This window comes from Haemaphysalis longicornis, unplaced genomic scaffold, assembly GCF_048455015.1.
Source record: "Haemaphysalis longicornis isolate Haplotype H1 unplaced genomic scaffold, Haemaphysalis longicornis Haplotype H1 scaffold_10, whole genome shotgun sequence".
NCBI classification, from domain to species: Eukaryota; Metazoa; Arthropoda; class Arachnida; order Ixodida; family Ixodidae; genus Haemaphysalis; species Haemaphysalis longicornis.
Genome location: NW_027526204.1, coordinates 118,560,980 through 118,579,344, shown reverse-complemented (window position 1 = coordinate 118,579,344; position 18,365 = coordinate 118,560,980). Strand labels below are relative to the sequence as shown.

The 18,365-nt window shown below is 44.2% G+C and overlaps 1 pseudogene; it reads right to left on the bottom strand.

Moving 5' to 3' along the window:
• Nucleotides 1-16,828: 16,828 nt before the first annotated feature.
• Nucleotides 16,829-17,910, bottom strand: LOC144160052 (uncharacterized; annotated as a pseudogene).
• Between the last annotated feature and the right edge of the window lie 455 nt (nucleotides 17,911-18,365).

The window sequence follows — 18,365 nt, the reverse complement described above, 5'->3', positions numbered from 1 at the left end:
TTGCAAACACGTAAAAAGAAATGGGAAAGACATTGTGTCCATTCCGTCCTTATCTGTAAATGGTATTGCCGTACATGACGATGTAGGAAAGGCACAGTGTCTTAATCAGTACTTCAGCTCTGTTTTCAGTAGCCCGTTATCAACCGGCGGTAAAAATAGGCATGTTCATTATAGTGGTCTAAGTGAAATGGGTGACATCGAGATCAGCACGCGTGGTATTGAAAAATTATTAGAAGGGTTAAATATTTCCAAATCGGGTGGCTCTGATGGCTTATCCAATAGCTATCTGAAACTTTGCGCGCGATCACTTGCCCCATACTTGAAAATTATCTTTGAAAAATCGCTAGCTGAGTCCTCAATCCCACACGACTGGAAGCTTAACTGTATAGTCCCAATTCATAAATCGGGTCCTCGAGACAATGTTGAGAATTATCGACCGGTATCTTTGACGTGCGTTGCCTCTAAAATTCTTGAACATATCATATATAAGAACATTGTACAGCACCTAAACGATAACTCCCTGCTTAACCCTGCACAACATGGTTTTCGCAAAGGTTTCTCCTGTGTAACTCAACTGACCGAATTCGCTCACGATATAGCTCAAGCTTTAGATAATAAATCAACTGTAGACTGCGTGTTCTTGGACTTTAAGAAAGCTTTCGACACTGTGTCCCATAGTTTTCTTATTGACAAAATGACTGCATATAATATTAATCCGCAGATAGTAAACTGGGTAAGAGCGTATCTTGAGTCAAGGAGGCAATTTGTCGTACTAAATGGAGTACAGTCAAACTTGGCGGACGTTACATCAGGCGTGCCACAGGGTTCAGTTTTGGCTCCGCTCTTATTCTTAATTTTCATAAATGATTGGACCTGCGAAATTAATTCTAGAATAAGGCTTTTTGCAGACGACTGCGTGCTGTACAGAGAAATCAAAGCAGATGAAGATTTACATGCCCTTCAGTGTGATCTTGACAAAATCAGTCAGTGGTGTTTAAAATGGAACATGACTTTGAATTTACGTAAAACAGTTCATATGAGGTTTACAAGGACAAGAAGCCTAAATGAAATCTCTTATGTTATGAACAACGAACCGTTATGTCAAGTAACGGAGTACAAATACTTAGGTGTTTATTTTACGTGCAACCTTGCCTGGCAGCGCCAGGTTGACTATGTGGCAGCTCGGGCGGGTAGGGCATTGGGTTTCCTTCGTAGGAATGCAAAAGGCTTCCCCTTGGAATCTAAAGACCTACTCTACAAGGCAAACGTAAGGTCCATCATGGAATATGCATGCACAGTATGGGATCCGCCGACAGTCCGCAATAAACAGAAACTGGAAAGGTTACAAAATATAGCTGCGCGCTTTGTTTCCGGCAGATCGGGTGTTGGATTTAGTGCGACCGTAGCGAAAGACCAGCTAAACTGGGATTTGTTGGAGACCCGCCGCAAAAAATTTCGATTAAAACTTTTTCATGCAATTTATCATTGTCAAACAGGCATAGTACGTGAAAACTATCTCTTTCCTCCCCATTATACATCAAAACGTACGGATCACCCATTTAAGGCAAGTGAATACTTTTGCAAAACTCAATCGTTTCGGTCGTCTTTTCTCCCCCAGACTATACGCGACTGGAACAAATTGCCCTATGACATTGTATCGGTTATACCAAATGATTCGTTCTTTTTGAAGTGGGTGTAACGCGTTTGGTTGTTTTGAGTGTTTTTCTATTTGCGTTGTATAAACCTAACGATTTTATAGGTGTTTATTTGTGGTGTATATCTGCATTGTACAGATGTTTTGTGCGCTTGCAATACTGTAAGGCCGGTGTGCGGCGAACTGCAACCCTGTGTTATTTTGTTGTGTTCTTCCCCCCCCCCCCTGTAATGCCCCTGGCGCTGTGGGTATTAGATAAATAATAATAATAATAATGATAAATAATAAATAATAAAACGCAGCATATGAGCTACATATAGAATAGCGAGTTTATTATTTTTCTGCTTGTAAACTGCTCCTACCGATTTCTTCGTTCGAGCGAAGCGATAACGACAACCGTTGAGGTGCAGAGTTTCAGCCACGACGACGTACAGCGTCGAGAAGTTAGCAGAGACGAATGGTAATTTCTTGAAAGATGTGCTCCAGAAGAACCACTCTTAGCAGATTTTATTTTGCAGACATGCTTGAGGAGGTTTGTGCTTAAAAAAAAATTTGTAGGAGAGGTCCTTAAATAATTGTTTGCATTTGAGAGGAAGCCATAATGGAGGGGTTTAAAGGGACCCTGTGACACTTTTTTTCAATTTTTTTTTGAAATCCTGAATGCATGCAGAACGTAGTCACCAAAAACACCCAGTACTTAGGTTAGGGGGTCGCAAAGAACCTCAGCGAAAAATTGCTGCTCTATGCCCATCAGTTAACTTGTAAATTCGCTCAAAAGATTTTGCTCTCTTTCCCGGTCTTGGCGTTTTTCTACGGCGCGAATTACGTCATTAAGGCCATGTAGCGGCTGTTAGCCGTTTTTACTTCAGCTGCAGCAATGAACGCTTTTTGATAGCAACTTTAAAAATAAAGCCACAAAAATAAAGTAGAAATGGGAGGTGTATCTGGTGCGACGAGTACATCACGCAGTGCCGCTCCGTACTGGCGAGAACTATACCTTTCGCAGTGGTTCCAGACGAGAAGAAAAGAGCGAAAGCGCTTATCGAAAGTGTTGCAGTGTCCCTTTAAAAGAACGTGACAGTTATACGAAAAGTGCTTCAAGAATTGGTGTTTTTTGTGGAGCACGCTTAGTAAACTTGTTTGAGGGCGTGTGTTTCCGTGGAACAATTTTCATAGATTGGTCATTAACGAGCGGTACTTTAGTGGGCAAGCACTAGGACAGTAAACTTCTGCAACCACACCTACACACTCGCCGCTGGCTGACAGTTGCGACAAGCCTCGAGCAGCGACCGAACTGCCAGCGCTCCTTACTCACGGATCCTCGCGGCTGCCTGGACCTAGGTGACCGACCCAGCCCTGCCAGGCTCAGTTTCTTCAGTTTGCGTGCGGGCACGTGTGCGTGTTAATATTTGTTTTATTCGGGTGTGATTTTACCAACTCCATGAACAGAACACAAAAATTTATGTTTTGTAAAAACCGTTTGTACATGCATGCTAATACAACAAAAATCTCTTCTAACCTATGTTAGGGTTACATAGGTGTTAGTAGTGTCAGGAAAGTGTGGCGTTAGAGTGGGCAGTAAATAAAGTAAGTTCAACTTTTCACCTTCTCGAGTAAACCTAGGCCGTGGCAAAATATGTTTTTTTTCATGAAGCAACAATTTCATGAATTATTTGTGTACTACCGCACTCACTGTGACCTACACAGCTGGTTACTATTCGCCACCTTGTAAATCTTTCTTTGGTACCTGGAGTGAAAGACCAAGTACGTATTAGGATCACAACATCCTAATGAATCAAGCCTTATACCAACGTATATGCCCACAGTCATTGTTTTGATTGTATAATTGTCTGAATACTAATGAGCAGTACAGGTCACAGTGAGAGCGATAGTACATAAGTGGCTTAGCCGAAAATAGTTTTCGTAACATGTTATATCGAGCCAGAAAAGAATTTTTGAAAAGGATAATCTGCGGCCAAACAAATCGTATTCCAGCGAAGCTGTTTGCTTCCAGTTGGTCAGGAAATTTCGTTGAGTAAACAATGAATCCAGGCAGGACCCATCTTTTCTCGCCTAGGACGCCGAGCGCATACGTCAGACATACAGCATAGAGCTCACAATTCGGTTAAGAAAACCACATAACAAGCGTCGCAACCGCATTTAAATGATAAGAAGCGTATGCACAATGGGACCTCCCCCCCCCCCCAACCTCCCTTCCCACCACCATGTGTTCCTGGTAAAGATTATATTTGCAGGTTATCTTTGAAGGCTAAGCAGGACTAGTCTCCCTAAATATAGCAGTTCTTGGCCAAGACGTTGAGCGCATACGTCAGGCTACGCAGGACCCAGCATTTACCTACAAAGAAGCCGAGTGCGAGCGACAAGAGCGCGGAGAAGGCGAGAAGCATTTCATACCCTGCCCCACCGCCATTTGTGCTGGTTCGCAACAGGTTCGCTGGAAATCGACTTTCGCAGGGCTGAATGGCGTCCTTTGTTTTAAAACCAGAGCTCTTTGGGCGCCCGGCTTATCGTCATAGCTCGTTCGCGGTCACACTACATAGCCACGGCAATCAGGTGGCGTCACGAACCCAAACAGAGGCTTCGAAAAGATATCCGCTTAAGAGAATGTATTGCAACTAGTTACAGCTAAGACACGCTACAGTTAGCTACTACATGTGTCGACAGGACACTGGATATACGCAATGTGCTACTGGGAAAACAAAGTAAACCGCACAGAAGTTCAGAAAAACAACGCTAGTCCCTAGGTACAGCCGTCGGGCGAACAGTTAAGAACGTACTTGAACAAGCTGTTTGTACAGTCATAACCGGTTGAAACTCCGGATTCGCTGGCACTGGTCATACATGTCGCCATTATTTAGCGCAAAGAAAACTGCAGGTATATTTGAGGCAAAATGGATGTAATTCACCAGCAGTCCCCGTGTTCATTTAGGTAGGAAATCTTGATGTCGGGGTTCTTACGGTAGCAAGCGCAAAAAAAGTGGCCGCGCAAGAACAAAATGGCGTTTTCGAAACTGCGAAGAAAGGTTCTGACTCGTGCGAGATGAAAGCAAGCACAAAAAGAACCAAACTTCTGCTCGTGCTGTTCCAGAAAGAGGGCGCGCGAGCACTGCGAAGGCGGGAAATTCGAGTTATATTGGAAAAAACCTCTCTTCAATTCATCAAAGGGGAGGACACAGGGAGGAGAACAGCGTCAAGGGTTGTAGGAATTTGCGGAGAACGGCGTAGCAGCACCTCCTGAGGATGAATAATTGCTCTGCACTTCCGACCATTTTCACGTCGAGTGGAGCTGCTGTAATTTTTTTCGTTTCCTTCTCTTGTTCTCCCTGTTACATATAAATTATATGTGAAGTCTGTAAAAAGCGTTGTCGGAGAAAGGGCCAAAGGAGAGGGGATCGGCCACTCACAGAAGTTCGGGGGTGTTCTGACAGCTAAAAGCCTCTCCCCCCACTATCTCCTGAATACGCCCGTGATGCCCATAATGCTGTTTTATATGGCCACCTCCTATGTTCACCGGCTACAGACAAGGGCGAAAATGGTCCGTAATTGGTTTAGAAACGCAGCGCTTGTAGTTATCAGGACACAAATTGGAAGGTGCCTGCTGAATTCTTTTTAAATAATTCACGAAGGCATAAAAATGTCGTGAAAGATTAATTGCATGAGCTTGAGGACGGGAATGAAACGAATAGAGTTAATTTTTTACAGAACTAGAGTTGCACGCAACGCAGTAATTTACTCCCTTTATGTTCGAAAAGAAGCATTTAGCAAGCAGCAGCCTGTTGCTTGGTAGCTGGTAGCTGTTGTGTAGCACTATTGGCGTATTGGTACACCGACACTGGCTGTGAGTGTATTAAATGGCCACGACGTTGCCCATCCTCAGCTGTCAACCGAAGGGACATGTGTTGCATTCACTGTGCTACAGCCACCAAAACACCTCGGTTATAAAAATAAATCGGTGAGCTGAACACCGCCGTTTAGGTTAGCAGACACAGAACTGAATGATAAAGGTCACGCTTAGAGGCAGATTGGGCGCTTTTATTGGTCACAGGTTAGCATAAAAGCAGCCATTAGAGGAAGCGCCGAGTTTATCTGATGGCCGACTGAGTTTTTTAATCAAGATATTCTGGCGCAGTACTGTTAAATCACCTTAAAATACGCGCGGGCTAAAGAGCATGATTGTCGTCTCCGAAAGGAATAAGAAAGAGAGGATGACGCAAGCCAAAAACCAGTTTGAAATAAGCGTAAAAGGCTCCGAGTACTTTCTCCCAGATATTACATGTGTGCGCTAAGAAAAAAGCCGATGTTACAAAAAGGAGGGGAACATTTGGGGAAATTATTAAAGAAACCTTCTTTCCTGCACAGACCTAGAAAGGAATCTTTCGAATGTTCTTGGGAATGTGAAAGGCAAAGCTCATATTTTTGCACACTTTTCACAACTGGAATTTATCTCAAGTATAGATATCCACAGTAATTTCTGGGGGCCATAGAATTCCAAAGCCCGTAGTACAAAGCCACAACTGCTTCGAGCATTGCTTCTATAACTGATTCAGGTATCTTGCCAGGAAACATGCTACCATATAGCGTTTTTTGAGCGACACGTTAACAGGAACTTTTGAAGCAACTAACAAAGTACTTTTTGTATTCAATTTGGAGCGGTAAATGGTGGGTTTGCAATGTTGGGTGCAACAGAAAACCGGCTCCGAAATTTTGGCCCTCCACTCCAGTAGAGATGAACTCACTTGCACGCGCAGAAGGTGGGGCAACGACTGAAAGCAATTATTTTCCACCGCGATCGTAACAGCGGCATTGTTACAAAACAGAGCACGGCTTTGTTTTCCACACCATCAGGCAAGCGGTAAGAGAGAAGTGATGCAGAAAGCGTTAACGAGGGCTGCAAGCAATGAACGATGAACAGACCCCGAAAAAATAATAACCAATATGGCCAAGTGCTTTTTTAAGGGCAGCGGACATATTATCTTTTGTATTACATAGGGTAACAGAAATAAGAACCATTGCAGAAGCCCTTCCACCGAGAGATAAAAACAAACAGCACAGCACATAAACAATGAGCATTAATACTCATCTGTTATACATTGTTTTACACCTGTACAAAGGCGGGTACACAGAGAACACAGACAAGACGCAGAACTGCTGCCAGCACTATTAGTCGGCGCAACGTCCCCCCTGCGTTATATCACCGGACATAGAACGGCCAGCTGTCACTACTAAGAGCGCGAAACGACTCTAGCCTAACTACTGGGCAAGTTAGTGTTCTTGGAAGAACAACGCGAGAGGCAATAGAGGAAATTCCAAAGGAAAACGCAGACGCCGTTATACCTGTAAAATTAAAGCTTTTCGCAGTTTTTTGCGTTAGAACAACAAAACTTGCGCGCTTTTTTCGCGGCACTTGCTGTGCAATACGGTGAGTCTTGTCATCCTGGTGACTTTCGTTCACGCCGCATTCTTGTAGTACAATAATTCTTCTTCTTCAATTAACAGTTTCTTGATGCAGTGTTGCGCTTGCGGCTGATTGATTAGTTCAAATTTTCAGCTCATTCAGAGCTCAAAATCAGAAGTAGAATAAACAAATTTAAGGCCCACATTAACGTAGACAAAACGAAGACGTGATAGCGCCTGAAAAAAAGTGCGTAATAACAACGTTACGTAATAATTTATTTCCCATGAAACACTGACGTGATGTTGCATAATAATTTAAGAGACGATTAATTTTCATTACATATAATTTTCTAGCAGCGAGAACCATTAGCGGTAAAATACTGTATGCAACTGCCATGCGTACAAACCTGTACAGGGAACCGTAAAGGTGAAGACTGCGTAAATATTTTTTACCAATTCAATTTTTCGTTTCCTGTGGTGCGTGGTCGAAACGCTGGAAGCGATGCACACATCTGGCAGATTTTTCCCGCAGGCTTTAAACAAATTTGAAATTTAAATTTGGTAGAAATCTTCCGCTGTTAACCACGTGCATCGCGTCACTTACCTACACACTTATAGGCACCCTGCAACATTTTTTTGAAATGCTTTCAAAACATTAAACACTGTGGTAATGTGGCCAGAAAACACGTATAGTATTTAGAATAGGGGCTCACAAACCACCTCAGCGAAAAATTGCTTGTTTATGCCCATCAGGGAACTTGAAAACATACTCAAAAGGTTTATAATTTTCCCGAGTCTTGGCCTTCTTTGAGTCTTCGAATGCCATGACTACAGAAACGTAACGGCTATTGGTCGCTTTTTTCTTCTGCAGCAATAAACGCATTCGATAGCCACTTTGGAAAACAGCTACGCTGAAAATCACAAGAGGAAAGCGGGTAGTTCTGCTGCGACGAGCAAATCGTGCAAGGCCACTCCACGCTGGCGAGAACTATAGCTTTCACAATGCTTCCAGACGCGAAGGACAGGGTGAAAGCGGTTAACGGAAGTGTTTAAGGGTGCCTTATAAATCATGACTATGCCCTAAAGACGCGGCCATGAGATACGCACGACTAAATAGGGGATAGCTGACAGCGTACGGTTCGACTAAAATACATATTTTGCGTGCTCTTGCATTGATACATTTCCCCGCACAGCGAACACTTATTGGTCAGATGGCATGTCGCCAGCCGCCATTAGTCAGATATACCAGTTGCGAACGCTGCATGTGAGGAGCTAATTTTTGGCCTGTTACAGATAAGTAGGACCACCTGTGCTTGTGTTCCACTTGTAAGGCCCATAAAAAGAAGGTTCACGTACAGGGATCTGAAAAACACCAAGAAACGTTCCAGGGGTGCTGGGTCTAGCTTCTTCTTTCACGTATTATCTAATTGCGAATATTCCTGCCTTGACTTCTCCTCAAGCCATTGTGACCTTCGCCTGAGCACAGCCTTTTTACTCTTCTCTGCCTTCCTCCGTCTTAATCAATCACTCGTGGTACCACTTCTGAAGTATCGGTTTCTACTAAGAGTCAAAGTTCATTCACGGAAGCTAAGTAGGGCAATTGCCCTGATTTCGCAGAAGAACGCCGGAAAACAAGTCACGTAGAAAAACAAGTCAAGAAAACCACGTTACTTTTAACCTTTCCACTCAACGAGCCTATGACTTGCGTGCCGTTCGTTGTGCTTTCTTGAATGTCCGCGCCATCTGTCGTAGATAATCGGCACATTGATCGGCTGAGACGGGGTAGCGGCGCTTTTCATGAATTTCGGGTGGACGAGGTCAACGGTGTTAGAAACAGCCGGCGCGTGGTCGCTCTAGTTGGAGGTGATCTCAGGGTTCTGAATGATTGAACAACAGAATGTGGAAAAAACTACCCAAATACTTTCTCCAATGTTATTAGCCTCCGTTTTGTTTTACTTCGCAGTTGTATATGTTGCGACAGACAGGTAAGTTTTGGTTGGCGCTGTAATCCCGCTCCCACATTCATTTAATTCGGTTGCGCTAAGCAGAATTGTAAAGGCTATGTTCAATTACTTATATTACAAAGCGGCGCAAGGGGAATACAACGGCGCTTATAAACAACAAAACGAAAATTCCCTCGCAGTTCCCCGAGGGGGAGAGTGTGTAAGTGCGAATGCACGGTTGTTGATTGCGCGATTACGGTGGATATCGTGATCTTGGAGTGGAGAGGAGGCGCCCAACACCCGCAGTCACTGAGCGGAGAGAGGAGGAGGAGAGTAGCGCCCGCCGTTACGGCGAGGGCTACACGAGCGCCCTCACGCGTCGGAATGCGGAGCGCCCGCTACGCGAGCGAGAGCTCTCCCGCCCGAAGTGGAGAGGAGGCGCCCAACACCCGCAGTCACTGAGCGGAGAGAGGAGGAGGAGAGTAGCGCGCGCCCATCTCCCCCCGTTGCTAGGGAAGACGAGGAGGAAGACGAGGAGCGCGCGCACCCGCAGCTGTTGCTATGCGGACGACGGCGGCGGACGATTCAGGCTCGCTTAAGAAGTGCATTCGCACTTAAAATGACGAGCAATTCCATTCTGTGAAGGTAGATGACCAGGGAGTTGTTTAGTCCAGGAAATACAGGTGCCACAGAATTTAGGTGGAAGGCATGACAAATATCATTTCCGTTGAACAATGACAGCGGTCAGACACAGACGCAAAGATAATATTTTGACTTTTCTTATCATTTAAAAAAATTCCCAGATTCCCTGACTTAACGCCGCGAGCGCAGATGTTAACAGCGTAGCTTCCTAGCGTTCCCTTCTCGCAAGGCTAAGCTTCGTAGAATTTCTCAAAGTAAAAAGATCGATCCCCACTCATGAAAATTCATTTTTGCCCTGTTCCACTGTTCCCGTCATCTATTGGATCCTTTGGTCACATTTGAACTTCGAAAACTGGGAGGAAGGACAACGCGTGCATTTCTTGTTTTTTCACGGCGTGTATTTTCATTTGCAGTCGCAAAAAAATCCGCCAGGTATTTTTATTATAGGACAACGCAAATATAACTTATGTGTTGATGTATTGCTTAAAATAGGCTCTATCTTTTCTTTTTGTCCAATACTGTTGACAAGTATAAGCATTATTACTAGAATTAGCAGATACCGAAAGCTTTGGCTGTACAAGTGTATCGTTCAAGCAATCTTTAAACTTTTTACATGTGCGCTTGGTGCTTTAGAACGCACTGCTCACTGCGAAATTCGAAACGTGCTGCACACTTCCATAGATATTTCAGTTGCAATTAAGGCTACCAGAATCGAAGTGTCGACAAAAATATTTTTGAGTTGTTTTAAACATTTAATCAATAGCGCTATTAAGAAGTTATAATTGGTAGGTTTGGAATGACAGCTGTCATCCTTTATACCAGGTACATACAGCACACAGAGAAACCCATTGATCTCCATCACAATAAACGCACACCGGGGAATAATAAAATTCACCTTAAAGCCATATATGACAGAAAACCCGTTGTTATTCTGAGTCCGCCCCTTCCAAATTGGTGTAATAGGCATCACGCCCTTTAATTTACCTTACCTTTATTTCTTTATCATAACTGAAGCTTGTTTGGGAGTCCCAGTCCGTCTCCTATAAACTTTCCAATTAGGTCTTTTCAAGACGCGCTGCACCCTTCACGACCCTACTCTGATTCCTTAGTCTGTTTAGGCCTTAAAAGACGGGACGAAAGCTGTTGACAGTTAGCAGCAGCCTCGCACCTTCCTCCATGTGAGCCGTAGGCTTTTCTGGTCTGATGAAAAGAAAACCCACACGCAGATTAAACATTCGCTTCCCCTATCAACAGGAGTGTTGACCATGAGCGTGTTTTTCTCGCAATAACGCTGTCTCTTCTTTGCTTGATCCGCAATATCGTTCATTTCTAAGATAGTACTTCATTTCTCTTCCTCACCAAAGACCAACAAAATAGAACGACGGAACTGTCACACTTACTTTGGGCTTGGTCCACGTCTTCTCCGTTTTCTGTTTACTTCAGAGAGCCAGAGGAAGAGCCACGCATTCGAAAGAGCCTCTTCCTAGAAATCGCGATATCACTGTCCGAGTCACCCTTGCCGCGCCACTAGGAGGGCGTACGACGCCGAAAGCACAGCGGAAATTGCTCTCATAGCCCTTAGCATTGCTGCGACTTGTTTTATTTGTTGCAAACCTGGTCGCGGCAAGGTGTTTTACTAACTTTTCTTAGAATTTCTTCACCGTTGCAAAGCTTTTTTGGTGTTCTTTCAGCTAAAACTTTTGCATCGACTATTATGAGACATTCTCATACTGCCTTCCAGAGATTGTTTCTTTTTATCATTTTAGTAGCTTTACAAATAACGTTTTCCCGCTCGCCACGGCGCTTGTAAGTTTTTAGATATCGCTTTTTTCTTCGTCATTTTTTTTTTGTCTCGACCAGCTGCTACAATTTGCTGCTTCGCCGACTACCACTTCCTCGTTGAATCTTCCTTGTGCTAGAAACAGAAGCAGAAACTTCAGTTGTATGTTCTTGCAACCTCGTCACAACGTCTTGCGGTTCCGATTTCCGAGAAAACGCTGCCGTCTTCTCCAGGGATACTTTTGATAAAAATAAGCTTTTCCGCGAAGCTGTATTCATTTCCCGTAACAAAATGGCTGCATACTTTTCCTGTGGTGGGGTGTGTACGCACGTTTTTATTAAATGAATCCGGTTTTCTAATTTAATATATTTTGTTACGCTATCTAACTGCTAGTTATTTGCAAACGGTGACATTTGAGTCACTGTATATGGCGATTATATCGAAACCAAAGCGACCAATGGTGCTAATAAGGTGTCAACAGCTGCGCGGCATCACGCGATTCGCTTTGTCTGGGCATCTTGTAATCGGAGGAGTGGATGAATTGTTCGATTTCTATAGACATTCGGCACCTTTACCCCTAAAACAAGCACTTTAGGAACTCTGATCTCTTAAAAAGGAGCGATCAGTAACTAGCAGATGGGGCCTGCCCGTATTGCGCATTTAAAAATATTATTCAGCCATTTCAAGTAACCTGTAAATTGTGTGATATTTTTCCCATGTTTGGTTATACAAATAAACATGGGAGTAGAACATTTTCTCAGACCCCGAATATCGTCACCCTTTTTACACAATCACGCTATCTATTCCATTGCATTCAACTGACTAGATATTCCCGTTGGTTTTGGTGTAGCTGTATACACGTAAAAAGGTACTACGATTTCTCTTATGTGTGCTCAAGTAAAAAGCCTTTATTTATTCTGGTGACCTTGCTAGGTTAAAGCACAAGCGATCGCATCAAAATACAAAGCACCTCAAAAAACGTGTCGACGTCGAGAGCGCGCGGAAATGTTTCGATGATGTCACGGATAAGTGGCACAGACCATCGAGACTGTGATGTGAAATATAACACCACGCATTTGCAAGAAAGCAAAACTGCGTGCGCGTTTGTAAAACCGGTTTATTCGGCAGAATTACCAGTGAAGCAAGCCCTCTAAATTTATCACAATGTGGGATTACTTGAAACTAACTGGTAATGTTCTAAGTACTTCTCCATGACAACCGCCAGTCTTCAACGATAGTTTTTTCGAAGCCTGATTTCGATGAACTCGTGGGATTACTAATGCGATCGTTATTGACGCGACGTCCCTCAAATTACCGCAGCACTGTCTATAACAATTTAGTAAAACTATAAATAGGATGTGGGGCCTAACTTGGTTAGGCGACTGAGCTTAGGTTCCTTTACTTTTTGCTAAGCTCGTACTTCTATATTGGCCTTATGGCAATCTATTCTGCACCCATTCTATTTGTCGTTCTGATCCAAGGACGAGTGGTCGTTAACGCAGATATGTTACTCCCTGCCATGATTTCTGTGAACCAGACCCAGAGGTATGGTACAACTGACAAATTCGTGGAAATGACTGAACGCGTAAATATACCTCGTCCTGATTACCCAGGGCATCAAGCACTACAACAGCAGCCTCTGAACGCCTGTCAGAACAGAGGATTAGTGCCATTACTGACGAAAACGCACGCCCGGCGTTCATTCTGAACCATTGCTTTTGGCCCTCTATGCGCCCCGAATACTTTTTCGCCCGCTCCCTAATCGGACTCTTTATCATTCTTGATCACCTCACAATCTTCCCTTTACGCCCCATAAAAACGTTCTCTAGTTCCACCGAAGAGAATTCGCTGTAGCATTCACTCAGCTGAGTTCGCACAACTTGATTTCTCGCAAGTTGTTCTTACAGTTCAACGCTTCACCCAACTTGCCTTAGTCGCTTTCTTTTTTTCACTCCTCAGTTGTGTTTTCATGTCAAGCGAAAATTTCCAAGCCTAACTCACGGCGTGGACGTCTGAGTAAAAATAGACTGCAGAAAAGCCAACTTTACACAGTGCAGCAACGCCAACTTTAGGCACTGAGTTTCACAAAGGTACATCAATCATACACACCAAAACATAACAATGGAATGTCTTTGCACACCTAAAGGACCTTTCATACCGCGCGAAATATACTTTGGCAGCACACGAGGTTGGCGATGATGATGATGAAATGCATTCTTTATGCAGGACTGGAATTTGGCTTTGGATGTTGGTGATCTGGTGTTGGACGTTAGCTTTAGATTTTGACTGAGTTAAAGTAGACTTTGGCTTTGTAATATGGCAGTATAGATTTTGGACTCTTAGAGAGTGGATTTGGACCTTGGCTTTGACAGAGGCTGTATTAAAGAAAGCTTCTCGTTTTAACTTTATTTCTCTTGGGAAAGGGGTGTTGATTTTGTTTCGTCCGCTTCCTAACAAGGCTCTTCATCACTCCTGATAACCTCGCAATCGCCGCTTCACTGCCCCATGAAAACGTTTTGTTCCATCGACGGGTTTACGATGCAGCGTCAGCGCAGCCAAGTCCGCACTACCGCATTTATCGCAAGTTCTTTTTACAGATAAACGCTTCACCAAATTTGCCTCATTCGCTGCCCTCTTTGTCTCTATTGGGTTGTTTTCTTTTTCGCTTTTTGACAGGCGATATAGCTTGGCCCTTTGTGTTGAAAGGGGCACCGACACTGATTTCTCGTCTTTATGGGACAAGTCGGACACACGTCGTTTGCATCCTAACACTGGCTTCATGGAGCCAGCACGATTTTCGGGTGCAATATTTTCTGCTTGTTCACAGCCATGACCAAATCGGGTTGAGTGGTTCACAGAGAAGAGCGGCAGCGGCTATTTCGCAAAGCCTTAGGGGATCAAGAAAGCCTGGCTGAGTTCCCTTCTGCTATCCAAGTCCTTTACGGTAGTCCATTCGGTGGCCAGTCTTTCACTCTTATTTGCCGCTCTGATGTTGTCATGTGTCGAGCCATCCAAACCCAGTGCCAGCGGGGATGTTATCCCTGTTTGTTTATTGCTCTCAGCGTTTCCCTTTACTGCTTATGCGGCCTTCAATTTGCTAGAACGTCGTTTTGGATTGACAAATTTGGGGGCACGACCTTTATTGCGACATTATAGATGAATATAAATGTGTTGTGCTGTCTCTCTCTCTATAGGTTTTTACTGAATGTGACTTTGTACACCAGAGCCGGGGGTACCCATCAGCAAAACTTCACCAAGTTTTGGAGTTTTTTACGTACTTTAGAAGACATATAGCAAGTCTGCGAAGATAAAGAGGGTTTCTGTAATCACAGCTCGCATGTTGGCATAACGGACCAGGTTAAAATTTGGGATAAAAACAAGAAAACGAATGCGCAAATAGAGGCAGTCATCATGCCGAAATTCTGCATAAACGTCTTGACTGTGTCTCGTTAGCCAGACGTGGCAAACGTCTTATGTGGGCATGCAAAACTGCTGCAGTAAAGTCACCAGACACATTGCCCTTGCCGGGGACATTTGCATTATGCCTTACCAAAAACGTTTCTTCAGCCATTGTTGTTTAGTGCCCGATAACAGGATTTGCTTCTTTACACAAGGTCTCGTTTTGTGAAGAAGGATTCAAACACTGCCTGCTTTTACGTCTTGAGGGCAAAGGAAAAAAAACCTGCCTTTGTGAAGTTACAGGTAGCTTGCAAAAACTCTTGCTGACATGAACATATTTTTTGCCTTCAAGGATAACGCCAGCCTGCACGTTAACAAAAAAAAGCTTGCACGAGTTGTCAGTGTGTATTTTCTAAAATTCCCTTTATTTCTAAAACCAACAACGTGCGCCCCAAAACGTCGAATAATGAAGTCTGCACAATACCATACAAGGATCAGCATACAAACACTTCAACTGCGAGTAAGAAGATTTTTCCCGTCACATCATCGCCATAAAAGCCCTCCTGCCAACAGATCATGACATGACACAGGTAAGGAAGGTGAGAAATTAAAGCAAACCGTATTCAGGCTACTCGTCAAGCAATTTTGAAGTACGCGATGCGCGGCAGCTCACAGCTGGGAGCGTTTGGAAGTAAAAAAGACAGAATTCAATTCGACAGGATTTATTGTAGTTTTACGGGTGCCTTTGATTAGGCGCTGAGCAAATGAGTGTGACTAACTAGCAGACTCACTTTCTGTAAGCGAGTGGGCTACTTCCCAGCGAGTAAGCTTAATTAAACTACTTGGATTTGTAGTTTTATCCAGCCCACACAACTATGGAGCTGTGTAAATTATTTTCGTAGCAGTTTTCCGACTGTTGTAAGGTTGCTGGGAAGGCTTCAGAACGTACCGGCTTCATGTTGTTCGCTTCAACAACGACCGACAATTATCCATAATACCAACCTATATTAACGCCTGCACTGGTTAAGGATCGGAGTAAGCAGTAAAACGCACTGCATGCGATAAATAATCGCCTAGTTTTAACCGAGCGATAAGGGCAGGTGCTCTTTTCCCTGCTTGGTAAATAACTCGTCATCAATTACAACGGCGCCGCGTGACGAGGGATAACTGGTCATAAGGGACACGAAGGCCAATAAGCGGCTGTTTAGAGGTTCCACTGCAAAAAAATTCTTGGAGAAAATTGCAGTTTAGGAACCACCGGACAAGACAAAGTTTTGATTTATTGATTTATTGATTCCTCAAAGGTGCCGTTGGGACATTACGTGAGGGGTGTGCCTGTCACGGAACTTGAAAGTAGAGTAACAGTAACCTAGTAACGGCAACAGAAAACGTACAGTACTTATGGAGGCACTTCCATATGATGGGTGGGCATGACAAGGTACTACAAAATATGGTCACAGCAACATAGTGACAGCTACAGAAAGGGTACACTATGTATGGTGGCGTTTGAAGTGCCATCGGAGCACCGGCTGGCACTTCTCTTGTCGTATACATGTTTCTGATTCACCTTGTCCTCGTGCCTTTAGCTATTTTACCCCGAGAGCTTTACGCCTTTCGGTACCCAATTGTTAATGACTGACCCAGTGGCACCAATGTCCTTTTGCTGGAGTTTGTTAAGGAGAGGGCCTGATGCAAAATAATGGTCAAAATACAGCTTTGTCTCGAGCGTGCGCGATCCTTTCAAATGCAACACTGCAGATTCAGCTATTATGACAGCTAAGCGCGATTTCTTGCCCTGGTAAATCTCCAAATCAAAAATCAATGACTTTGGTGCGGCGAGAACAAAGTTTTTCAGCCCTTCAGGGTTTGGCTTCCATGGTACAGACTGTTTCAGCTGCGTTCGTCCGGTAATTGGTATCATCTCTTAATCGATGCACATGTGCTCTGGGCGAGGAAGCTTATGACAACCTCGTAGCAAACAGCGGACCAGTGGCCTTATTCGCAAAAGTAGGTCTTGGTTTTTCTCTTCTTCTGTAAGGTCGAGTTCGTTGACAAGCTGAAGGTAGCGTCGCAGCTTAAAATACATATTCCGTGCAATGTTATTAGCAATAAGACGTACTCTCGCCTTCTTCTCCCAGTGCATCTTTATGTGGGTGGCCTGGCAGGACATCGCCAAAGATATCCCAAAAAAAGTTCTTAGTTTTCCTGATGACGCGTTTAAAGAACGCCCTAACTGCTCGACATCAGTCGTGTTCGTTATATACGACATTTTTTTTCGTACAGCTCTTCGGGTACATATTGAAGAAAGTAGTCGTAGGGGGTCCGAGAAACCCGTGTTTGATTGGAATCAGTAGTTCCAGGAAGGAATAAATTACGGAAGCCACATCTTAATGAGCCTGTATAAAAATAACTCGTCGTGAGCGACAGCATCGCCCGTTTCTCGTATATTTGTGTAAACAAGGAACCCGGAGTTACAATACTTCGCACCACAATACTTGCCCTTCGTGCCGCTTCCAGGACACCCCGGCGGACTTGCTTCTACTTGTGGATGGGCCATCATCTCCGCTTTTGTCCTCTTCGGAGCTCACACCATGAAGCGGCGTCGAAAAACTCGGGTCAATGATGCTGTCGTCGTCGCTATCTACAAGTCGTTGTCTGATGAGCTTCCCTATGCAATTCACTGAAGAATGCGTTCCGCCGTGCCACCCGACCCTCGAGGCCTGTCCCTTGAATAAATAAAACAACTTCATCCATACAAGGCATAAAAAAGACAAGCAAGCACAAATAAAGTGGGCGTGACAACGAAATGAAGGCGCGTTCAACGCTCTGAAGATCGCAGTACATTCAAAACGACGGCCTTGAGCGCCAGTATCCCACGTGTTGTACATGCAAAATGAAATCGTTAGCAGAGAAAAGCAAGCGGCTGCGCAACTAAAATTTACCGTCCTGCATGCTCCCCGTTTCATTACCTTTTCATAGAATCATAAATGTCAGGATAAAATGCCTACAAAATTCTTTAAACAGAACTTATATCTCGGGCGGTCGCCATAGAACACCGCTCCGCTGAACGCCGCCATGGCATCCCCCTAATGCCAGTTCTGTTGGCTCAACTGTGACAAAACTTCATAGATGGCGCTAGTAGGCGGCTAAAATATTGGACAACTGGGTTTTACGGTCAAAAATACGCAGACGTCAGCATAGTGATGGGGTATTTGATGTCCGATAAATTGGACAAACCTCCATAGCTGGAACTCGAGAGGCTAAAATAACGCACGCGCACGGACTAACACGAGTACGGAAGAACCGTCAGTTTGAGTCAGCCGACAGCCGACAGTTTGCGGATTAGAACTTAGCCGTGAAAAGGGGTGTCAACTTAAGCGCGCTTGTATTCCTATGCGTAGCAGCCGATTTCTTTCTGGCCCCGCAGCCAAATATGGAGAAGCACGTATAATTCAATAGGTTAAACCAGGCGCCTTGCTCATGAGCATTCTAAATCGTGTTGCGATGGCCTAAGTGTTGTTAAGTGACAGAC